The sequence below is a fragment of the Otolemur garnettii genome, unplaced genomic scaffold, assembly GCF_000181295.1.
Source record: "Otolemur garnettii isolate 467f Iridium unplaced genomic scaffold, OtoGar3 scaffold00043, whole genome shotgun sequence".
Classification (NCBI taxonomy): Eukaryota; Metazoa; Chordata; class Mammalia; order Primates; family Galagidae; genus Otolemur; species Otolemur garnettii.
The window spans coordinates 1,059,554-1,071,514 of NW_003852438.1; positions in this window are offsets into that span (position 1 = coordinate 1,059,554).

Below are 11,961 nucleotides of genomic sequence, written 5' to 3' on the forward strand. Positions count from 1 at the left end.
TTCTTACATTTTAATTCAAAGCCTGCATTTTTGTCAGCTTCACGGTCCTTTGTAAATATTACCAGGTATGTAAGAGAATGTGGGGTGCAGGGAAAAGTGCAGTGGGCCACAAAGGCAGAGGTTTTGAACTTGAGATTGGGCAAAGCCGTTGGAGAGTTTTGTGACCTCAGGCAACCTCTGAAACTCTCTGAACTTCGCTTCATTTTTAAAGATGGATATATTCATCATAATAACCCCACCTGTCCTAGCTACCTTTTAGGAGTTTGTGAGGCCCAGATGAAATAACATATGTGAAAATGGCTCACAAATGACACCTTGATGCAGTATAAATGGATGCTATTATTTTTGAGCTGTCAATGCAAGAGCTTTATATATTTCTTCTAATAATACTTAAATTTGTCCTCGAAGAATTCTTAACTTCATTCTAGTGGCTTTTGGCTTTCAATTGCTAAAACATTACAGAGCTATATCCTTAGTGTGTTTTATCTTGAAATTTCTTTCAGAATAGAAATAAAGCAGTATTTATAGTTTAATTTACCAGTCTAGAAACGCCTGGTACAGGAGGACAGTTTCCAGTGAAGCTGGAACTCTTTTGTCATAACTGAAAGGTACTGAGCACTGCAGAGACACATCTTGTGACATTGTTCCCTCCTTTTATTTATTTATTTATTTATTTAAACATGGTCTTGTTCTGTTGCTGGGACTAGAATCCAGTGGCATCATCACAGCCTACTGCAACTGCAAATTCCTGGACTCAAGTGATTCTGCTTCAACCTTCCTAGTAGCTGGGACCACAGGCATGTACCACCACACCTTCCCAGCTAATTTATCTACTTTTAGTAGAGATGTGCCCTTGCTCTTGCTCAAGCTGGTCTTGAACTCCTGACCTCAAGCAATCATCCTGCACCAACCACCCAAAGTACTAGGATTACAGGCATGAGTCTTCGTGCCTGGACAGTTTCATCTTAACATCTTCTGGAAGCTGACAAGGGTTCCATTTCTGGCCAGGCACAAGAGGATGGCTTGAGCCCAAGAGTTTGAGGATACTGTGAGCTATGATGCCACAGCACTCTACTAAGGATGACAAAGTGACACTGTCTCCAAAAAAAATGAATAAAAGTAAAGAGTTCCATTTCTATGGTTAAAGCCTTGAGTTCCTCTGTTTGACTTGACTTAGAGAAGGAGTTATACTAGGAATTCCCATGACCTTTAATGTTTCCAGGACTGGGATTTCCCATAGGCACACCACAGGGATTAGAGTTCAAGACCCTTCTGGTAGTCCACAGTAGCCTATCAACTATATAACTCCTCTCTATGAATTACCAATAAGACCTGACAAAGCGAGGGTGATGAAAATGATTCAGATGATGAAGTCACAGGCAATTAGAAGAAAATGAGTGATTCCCATGTTACCCAGAAATGCAGGACAGTGGTGTCACATAGTTACTGAAGTACATAACCCAGCACAGGCTACCTTGGTTGTACAAAGTGGAACATCCACAGTAGAGAATCCATCCTTCCTGGGGACTAAATGACAGTGGACCTGGGACTTCTTCCCCTTTACATCCATCTGTGAGTAATAAACCCACCTCATGTAACTTGCGTGTGACTGTGTTCTGTCTCACTGGCCTCTGACAAATAGGAAAGCATGCATGGTGGACCTAAATGGTAGCCGAGGATGGGCATAAGTACACAGACTCTTGCTTCTGATGGTCGGCATGGTGATTATCTTTGCTACTCTTCATGCAGTGGGATTTCTCTCTTAGGGTTGGTTATTAGCAAACCTGCTTCACAACCAAGAGTTTGCTGTTCAAGCTTCTGGCTTTGTCAGATAATCTTAGGTTCAGATCTTGGCTCCACTACTTACAAATGAGTGAGTCTGGGAAAATTACCAAACACCTCAGGGCCCCCGTTTCTTCAACTGTAAAGTGGAAGTAATAGTTACAAGACCTACTGAATAGTGTTTGTTATTGTACACATTAGGTAAGGACACAATGCTTGGTGTCATATATCAAATACGGTATACTCACTAAATGTGCTGATCATTATCATTTAAGCTCTCAAAAACAGAAGTGATCCAGACAAAATGCTTAATAACTTTACACACAGAAAATGCCCCAATGGCTAATAAATACATGGAAAGAAAATTCATGGGGGAAATGAAAATGAAAATGAAAATGAAAATGGAATACCTCTACATTCAACGAAATGGTAAAATGAAAGGGAAAAAGCTATTGTGGGAAAGGACTTAGGTGTGAAACAACTAAACTCTTGTGCTCTGCTAGGGGGCCTGTAAATCAGTACAGCTTTTGGAGGAAACACTTAGGCAGAATCTTTCAAGGCTGAACATCTTCATATCTAGCCATTCCACAGCTAGATATCAAACACAAACTGCGTACATGTATTCATCAAAAGTCGTGTAAAAAAAATGTTCATGTAAGTTTTGTACATTGGAGCATAAAACTAGAAACCATTCAAATGTCTATCAACAAAAGATGAATAGGAGAGGCAGTGCCTCATACCTGTAATCCTAGCATGTGGAACACAGAGGCAGGAGGATCACTTGGAACCAGAAGTTTGAGATCATCCTAGGCAATACTGCAAGACCTTGCCTTTAAAAAAGTTTACAAATTATCTGGGTGTGGAACAGCAGTTAGTAGTCCTAACTGCTACACTGTGGTATAGTAGTTAGTAGTCCTAAGTACTCAGGAGGCTAAGGCAGAAGGATTTCCTGAGCCAGAATTTTGAGTTGCAGTGAGTTGTTACGATACCACTTCCCTGTAGCCTGGGGTGACAGGGTGAGACTTCCGTCTCAAAAGAAAAAAAATAATAATAGATGAATAAATTGCAGTATATTCCTGTAATGCAATACCATATATGAGGAAGTCCTGTGTTTGTCATTATTTAAGTACTAGTTGGCCATTCTCCCGTGTTATTGTACTACTAACTCCTCTCACTTATGTTCCCCCTATTAGTCAAGCTTTAGGTTTAACTGCAATAGTATAGAATTAAAATAATGGTGAGTTGAATAGCTTGGACGTTTGCCCTTAGGTATGGGTTCAGGCATATGCAAGGCAGAACTAATATGAGGGCTCCTTGCTGTCAGGGGTCTCCCGATTGTGTTGCTCGGCGTTCCCTAAGGAGCTTCCCTTTCCCACATCCAACACATACACGATTCAGCCAGTGAGAAGGAAATGAAACTGGACGGCCAGTCTGTTCCTTCTAAGGGCACAGCCTAAAGATTGCACTTATCACTTCTGCAATGTTACACTGGTCAAAATTTAGTTACACAGCCAAACCTAGTCACAAGAGAGAACAAGAAGCATGGTCTTAATTAGACCTAGGCATACTTTTTTAGCTGGCTTCCAAAGTGGCCTGCAGTGGTTCTTGCCTTTGAGCATCAGTGTCCTCACACTATGTCCTCCAGTATTGGACAGGATTGTTTGGTGTCACCTCCAGCCTCTATCAAGATGGCTGTACCCTTAGCTTAACCTTGATTACAAGCTGAGCCCGAAACATGCAGCTGAGCTGCTCCTGAATTTCTGGCTCACAGAAATTGAGAAAATAAATGTTTAATGCTGGTTTTAAGCCACTGCATGTTGGGGTAATTTGTTATGCAGTAATAGGTAACTATAAGACAAGTTCCAAGGAGAAAAAATTGAAGTGAAAAAGAGAGACTGGGAAGTGAATGTGTGCATGAAATTCTAGATAGGGTGTCCGGGGGAAGCAGTCAAGTGATGACTGAGGAGGAATCTGCAGGATGTGTGGGCCAAAATAAAGTCTTTCAGGTAAAGGCATGTTTGTCAAAATATTTATCAGCCAGTATGATATAGGCACCGACCAATCAGAACAGACAAGAAAACCCTGCCGCAGGTCCTAAACATCATGTAGGGCCTCATACCCATGCCCAGCTGCATTTCAGCCGTGAGCAAAGGGAGTAGAAGTCAAAGGCCCTGAGATGGCACAGTGACTGCGTTTGATAAAAAAGAGAAAGGTCAATGTGAGCAGAGGGAGAGAGTAGGAAGAAATAAAGACAGAAGCATAATGTGGGCACCAGACCATGTAGTATCCTTAAAGTCATAGCAAAGCTTTAGGCTTCGAGAATGCATGCATGAAATGGGAAACGTTTGAAGGATTTTGTGAAAAGGAACACGATGCCATATTTTTTAACAAAATCACGCTAGCGGCAGAGTGTGGTGTCTCACCCCTGTGATACCAGGAGGCAGAGGAGGGTGGATTGCCTAAGTTCATGAGTTCAAGACCAGCCTGAGCAAGAGTGAGACCTCATCTCTCAAAAAAAAAAAAAAAATAGCCAGCATTGTGGTGGGTGCCTATAGTCCCATCACCTTGGGAGGCTGAGGCAAGAGGATGGCTTGAGCCCAAGATATTATTAAATTAATGTGGATTTTCTTTGGCATGATAATGGTGTGGTTAGGTGGGAGAATGTCCTTTGGGGTAGATGTTTGCTGAAGTACTTAGGGATGAAGTGTCATGATGTCTGAAACTCGCTTTGAAATGGTTCAGCCAAAGCATACATATAAAAAAAGAAAATTAATACCCTGTCTGAGGAAGAGATAAACCAAGCTGCAGTTTCTTATAGGGTAGAGTATATTCTACAGAACTCACCTGGGTGGGTTCTCACCTTTGTTCCTAGCGGAAGAGATAAAGATGGCTTCGGAGTTTCGTTCATTTAATGCTGTAACTCTAGAGAGCCAGACAAGCAACTTTACATATCAGAAGTAGATTCACCCTCCCTGGAAATGAGAATTCTAATTGTGCAGAAATACACTACTGGGTCTTGTTTTTACTTCTCAGCCGGAAACGAGAATTGATCCCACTTCAGAGGGCTGGAAGAACATTGATTAAGGCTGATCAATGCTTTGGGAAGGGCCTCTGGTGACTGTGACTTTTTTGAGGATGGGGTTGGAGTCGGAGGGAACAGATTTGTTCTGGAGTGCACCTCCCTCCATTCCTGTTATGCACCCAGTATGTTTTGGATGCTGGAGCTCAGCCAACTCTTGTCTCTTTCTGCTGGGGCCACTGTGGGACTCATAGGGATCAATGTGGAAGGAGAAAGGGACTGGGAACAACACCTGGTTTGACACTGCATTTGAACCCCAGGTGTGCAGTGACGCCCTCTTGTCGGATTGCTGGTGAACTACACCAGGGATACATCAGATTTGAAAGGCAATGGATTTGAGTAAGCAATCTGATAAATGTTAAGAAAAACAAGCACAGGCTGGCATGGTGGCTCATGCCTGTAATCCTAGCACCCTGGGAGGGCCAGGCAAATGGATTGCCTGAGCAAGAGCCGGACCTCGTCTCTAAAAATAGCCGGGCGTTGCGGTGGGTGCCTGTAGTCCCAGCTACTCCAGAGGCTGAGGCAAGAAAATTGCTTGAGCCCAAGAGATTGAGGTTGTTGTGAGCTGTGATGCCTGTGGCACTCTACTGAGGGTGACAAAGTGAGACTCTGCCTCAAAAAAAGAAAGGGAAAGAAAGAAAAGGAAGGAAGGAAGAAAGACAGACAGACAGACAAACACTTCTTCTGTTTGTACCACTGGACACTCACACAGTCCCCAAGTGGCTACCTAAGTACTGACCTGGGGCCATGTGCATGATTGGAAGAAAACTTAGTCCAGTCATTAATCGAAATGTCTTTATTATCCAAAATGAGTTATAGATTCAATGCAATCCCCATTAAAAGGCCAATGTCATTTTTGTAGATGTAGAAAAAATAATTTTACATTTCTTATGGAACCAGAAAAGACCCCTGATAGCCAAAGCAACCTTAAGCAAAAAGTACAAATTGGTAGGCATCACTTTACCAGACTTCAAGCTACACTACAAGGCTATAGTAACCAAAAAAAAAAAAAAAGTGGTACTGACACAAGATCAGAGACACAAACCAAAGGATCAGAAGAGAGAATCCGGATACATAACCATCCTCATATGGCCTTTGACCTTTGACAAGGCAGACCACAATTACAATGAGAAAAAGAATCCCCATTTAATAAACGTTCTGGGAAAATTGGATAGCCACATATAAAAGATTCAAACAGGATCTGCACCTCTCACCACTCACAAAAATTAATTCATGATGGATAATAAGCTTAAATCCAAGGTATGAGACTTTAAGTATTGAATTCTAAGGCAGGGCACCATAGGTCACACCTCTAATCCTAGAAGTCAGAGAGGCTAAGGTAGAGGATCACTTGAGCTCAAAAGTTCAAGACCAGCCCGAGCAAGAAAAGACCTCTGTCTCTACCGAAAATAGAAAAATTAGCGGGGCATCATGGTGGGTCCCCATAGTACCAGCTACTCATGAGACTGGGCAGGATTGCTGGAACCCAGGAGTTTGAGGTTGCTGTGAGCTAGGTTGATGCCATAGCACTCTAGCCTGGAGCAAGAGAGTAAGAATTTGTCCTAATACAAACAAACAAACAAAGAAAAAAAGAATTATAGAAGAGGTTGGAAAAATTCTTACGGATATCAGCCTAGGCAAAGAATGTATGAAGAAGACCCCAAAAGCAATCACAGCAACAACCAAAATAAATAGTTGAGACTTGATTAAATTAAAAAAACTTCTGCACAGCCAAGAAAACAATCAATGGAGTGAATAGACAACTTACAAAATGGGAGAAAATATTTGCATGCTGTATATCTGATAAAGGGCTACTAACCATAATCTAAGAAGAACTCATGCAAATAAGCAAGAAGACATCAAACAACCCCATTAAAAAGTGAGCAAAATATACAAACAGAAGATTTTCAAAAGAAGATAGACTCATGGCCAATAAACATATTTTAAAAATGCTCAATGTCTCTAATCATCAGGAAAATGCAAATCAAAACCACAATGAGCTATTACCTAACTCCAGCAAAAATGGCTTTTATCCCAAAGACCCCAAACAACAGATGCTGCATAGATGAGGAGAGAAAGGAGCACTTAATACACTGGTGGGACTGCAATCTAGGACAGCCTCTTTGGAAAATAGGGTGGAGCTACCTCAAAGAACTAAAAGTAGATCTACCATTTGATCCAGCAATCCCACTTCTGGTATCTACCCAAAGGAAAAAAAGTCATCCTATTAAAAAAGACAAAGACACTTGTATTCAAATATGTATAGCAGCACAATTCACAATCTCAAAGTGTGGAATCAACCCAAGTGCCCATCAATGTATGAATGGATTAATAAAAGGCTGTATATGTATACCATGGAGCATTACTCAGCCATTAAAAGAATGGTGAACTAATACCTTCTGTAACAACCTACATGGAACTGGAGACCATCCTCCTTAGTGAAGAATCACATGAATGAAAACACAAACACCACAGGTGCTCACTTTAAAAATGGAACTAAAAGATCAATACACATGTGTCCATAGGGTACTAAAATTCAGTAGAAATCAAGTAGATTGAAGGGGTTCATGGGGATGAGTAAATTCACACCTAATAGGCACGATGCACACTCTCCAGGAGATAGATACAATTACGGTAGAACCTTTGTAAGTTGACCACCCAAGAGACTATAATAAACTGGTCAATATAAGGCACGTCCATTGAGTACATGTGGTGTGTGTCCAGTCTATGAAAACGAGGTCAGCTTAAGGAGGTGGTCAGTGTAGGGAGTTGGTCAACTATGGAGGTTCTATTGTATAAACACGACTCAAACTGTACAAAAGTAGTGCATGTAACCAAAATGTTTGTACCCCTGTAAGGTTCTGAAATAAAAGTAAACAAACTCACTGGGAAAACAAATGGAGCAATCAAAAGTGTCCTGTTATAAATAGTAATAGGTGAATTAGTTCGTGGATACCATCAACAATCTGTGCTTCAAACCAGATGTTTAATTCTGGCTGAAACGCCAAGCTGTGCTCTCAAGAGATGACTGACACTCATATTTTAGGAATTTTAAACCAAGAAAGTTCTTAAAAGCTACATGACCTTCAGCAAATAACTCAGCTCTTCAGAAATTCAGTTTCCTCCTCTTCAACACCTCTCCTACCCATTTGCTTTTTCATGATTTCAGGGCAAATATCATCATTCCACATGGAAAATTACAAAGTGTTTTTTACAGTTATTATTTAACAAGTCAACAATAGCATGCTTGATGATCTGCACCTGCAAATAGTATTGTAGCATGCATTAGTGAAGTGGCAACATTTTTAAAGATAATGTATGTGTTCTCTACAGGAAGGTTTAGAGGTTAAAAAGAAATTTTACATTAATTGTCTCATTTGTCCTGATATGACCTGCGAAGAATACTAGTCCCTAAGTTTAATGATGATGCAAGCAGCTGGGAATTATTATCTAATAGTTGATATGTACACATGTATTCACATACATATTTCCTGGGCTTTTACTATGTGTCAGACATTGTTAAGCATTTTCACCTTTGTTGTGCTGGTTCCCAAAACAGACTTTAAATCTAATTCATCTAAATCTTCTGCTGTTCTCTCCACTTGCTAACTCTGTTTATCATATTGAGCATTTTAAAAGGGATACTATTAGCAAAAAAGTGAAGATTAAAACATACTTACTTATAGTGACAGCATAGGCAAGGCTACCATAGGTATGAGGATGAAAGATATGTGCATAGCAAAATGACAGCATACAGAATTTCTTACATGTGCATAACAGAGCATTCTTATAAATCTCTTTCAGTTGCTCTTCTAGGATTTTTTTTTTTTTGTTTTGTTTTTTTGAGACAGAGTCTCACTATGTCACCCTCAATAGAATGCCATGGTGTCACAGCTCCCAGCAATCTCAAACTCTTGGGCTTAAGTGATTCTCTTGCCTCAGCCTCCCAAGTAGCTGGGACTATAAGCACCTTCCACAATGCCCCGTTATTTTTTTGTTGTGGTTGTCATTGTTGTTTAGCTGGCCCGGGCCGGGTTTGAACCTGCCAGCCTGGGTGCATGTGGCCGACGCCGTAGCCACTGTGCTACAGGTGCCAAGCTAGTCTTCTGGAATTTTTGTGTTCAGAAAATCATATGCATAAGAAGCTAATGTTATACCAAGAAAACAATGGGTTTGTATTTGTTTCCCAGGGCCACCAGAGCAAAGAACCACAAACTGAGTAGTTTAAAGCAATAGAAATGTATTCTCTCACAGTTCTGTAGGCTAGATGCTCAAAATCACGGGCTAGTTCCTTGTAGGAGCTGTGAGAGAAAATCCATTCCATGTCTGTCTTCTAGCCTCTAGTATTTGCCAGAAATTCAATGCATTCCTGGACTGGCAGCAGCATCACTGTCACCCCTCCTCTGCCATCACATGATCCTCTTCCCTGTCTGTATTTTGGCTCCAAATCTCTCTCTCCCCGTGAGGACAGAGGTCATTAGATTTAGGTTCCACCCTGATCCAGTCCAACCTCATCTTAACTTGATTACATCTGCAAAGGCCCATGTCCGGATAATGTCCCATTCACAGGTGCCAAGGTTAAGTTTACATCATTTGGGGGGAAGCACAATTCAACACACAGAAGTTTTCGAAACTTTTTTGGCTGAAACATTTGAGTGCAAGTTGTAGACATATTGCCCCATTACTCCTTAATACTTCAGTCTCTATTTCCTAAAAGTCAGGATGCTCTCCTACGTAACCACAGTATGCCTGTAAAAATCAAGAAATTATCCTTGATACTTATTACCATGTAATCCACAGACTCTATTCAAATTTTACTAGTTGTCCCAATAAAGCCTTCATAACAAAACAAACAAGAGCGAATTTCTTCCCGTTTGCCCCTTTCCTTCATGATTCAGCGTCCACTCTGGGACCATTTAGTTGTCTCCTTGACCTCTTTCAAGCTGGAACTGTTCCCTAGTCCTTCCTCACCTCCAATGACGTTGATGCCTTTTTGTTTTTTTTTAAAGAATACCTGGCAATAACTTTGCAGTTTTCTTTAATTGGGGTTTATCTGATGTTCCCTCAAGATTCACATGTAACTTTGCATTTTGACAGGAGCGCCACAAAAGAGACGCTGCATTTTTCTCAGGGCATCATCTTGGGTAACATATGATGCTAGTTGGTCCCGTTATTGGTAATGCTGACTATTATCCTGGTTAAGATGGTACATGCTGGGTTTTTCCACTATATGGCTATTAAATAATTGATAAGCAGTTGATATGCACTTCTCAGGGAGATACTTTGAGGCTATATAAATATCCTGTTCCTCATCAAACTTTCACCCACTGGTTTTAGCATCCACAGATGATTTCTGCCTGAATCATTTATGAGTGTGAATTAGTAATTTCTAACCCCACCACTTCTATACTTATTAGCTGGCATTCAGCTCTAGGGAAGAGCTTTTCTTTTCCCTTTTGTATGCATGCATGTAAATAGGGACTCATGGATATTTATTTTATTCAATTATACTTACTGTAATGCAATAATAATTCATTATTATAATCCATCACTATCATTATTTATTTTTATTGCCAGATTTAGTCAGTAAGAGCCCTTTACCCTGGCCCCTGTATCTTTTTGGCATGTCCTTATCATTCTGTGATCACTTCCTTTCTTTCTAATACAACAAGATTTTCCAGATTAATCTTGTACTTTCCCTGCCTCAGTCATGGAATTATCCTTTTCAAGAAGGGGCTATGTTTTCTTTTAGTAGGCAATGGTATTTAGAAGCCAGTATATTTTTTTAACGCCAGTCAACTCTTTTCTTACACTTCCATCCCTTCTACTGTGTGAGGACGGTGGTCAAAGCACCAACTAGGAAGCAGAGGTGAAGACCCTTCCCAGCTACTTAAACCTGCAGGCACCTTGATCTTGGACTTCCAGCCTCCATAACTGCCCTGAGTGCAAAGGACTAGAAGACACAACTATGCCAAAAAAGAGGCCCAGGGTGCCTGTAGGATCTCAGCATTCACCACCTAATGCTGCCTCAGGTCTCTGTACCCCATGTTTCACCCCTTCTTAGCCACCCCAGCTGGGGTGGTTGAAGCAGGCCCAGTTGTGGCTTGAACTACTTCCCTGGAGGGTACAGAGTGTAAAACTTGGTGGTTCCCACATGGTGCTAACTCTGTAGGCATGCAGAATGCATGAGCTATGGAGGCATGACTACTTTCCCTTAGATTTCAAAGGATACCTTGGAGAGGCTCAGGGCCTAGGCACAGTCCTATTACAGGGATGGGGCTACCACAGCCAGCCGGACCCCATGCTGGTGATACCCAGCATAGCCATGGGGATCTTGCTGCTCCTGAGACCCCAGACCTGTAGAGCCACCAGCATGCAATGCCAGCCTGAGAGAGCCAAAGGAACCCCCCTCCAACCTGTGAGAGCTACAGTGTGGGTGGCACCCATCAAAGCAATGGGGGTGAGTTCCCTAGAGCCTTGGTGGCCCAACCCTCATCCCAGGGTGTCTGGAAAGTGGAACATGAAGTCAAACAAGCTTACTCTCAGACCTCAGTATTTAAAGTTGTTTGCCCTATTGAGTTTTGAATTTACTTTGGATGGACAATCCCTTTCTACTTTCCTACTCCCCACTTTTAGAATGGGAACGTCTGTCCCACCACTGTATTTTGGAAGCACTTCACTTGTTTAATTTAACAGATTCACAGCTGCAGAGTAATTTGCCTGAGGATGAAACACACCCTTAAGTCTCACCCACATCTGATTTAGGTGATATTTAGATAAGACTTAGGACTCAGATTTTAAATTTAATTTAATGATGAAATGAGTTAAGAATTTTGGCTCCTAGAATAGAATGAATGTATTCTGCATGTGAAATACACATGGATTTGGGGGCCCAGGGTGGAATACTATGGTTTAAAGATTGGTGTCCTCTCCATAATTCATGTTGAAATTTAAACTATATTGTCATGATATTATATTACAGTGAAAGGTGGGGCCTTTTTAGGAAGTGATTAAGCCATGAGAGTGAGATCCCATGGATTACTGCTTTATAAAAGGGCTGGAGAGAACTAACTTAGGCCCGATTGCCCATTCATGTCTTC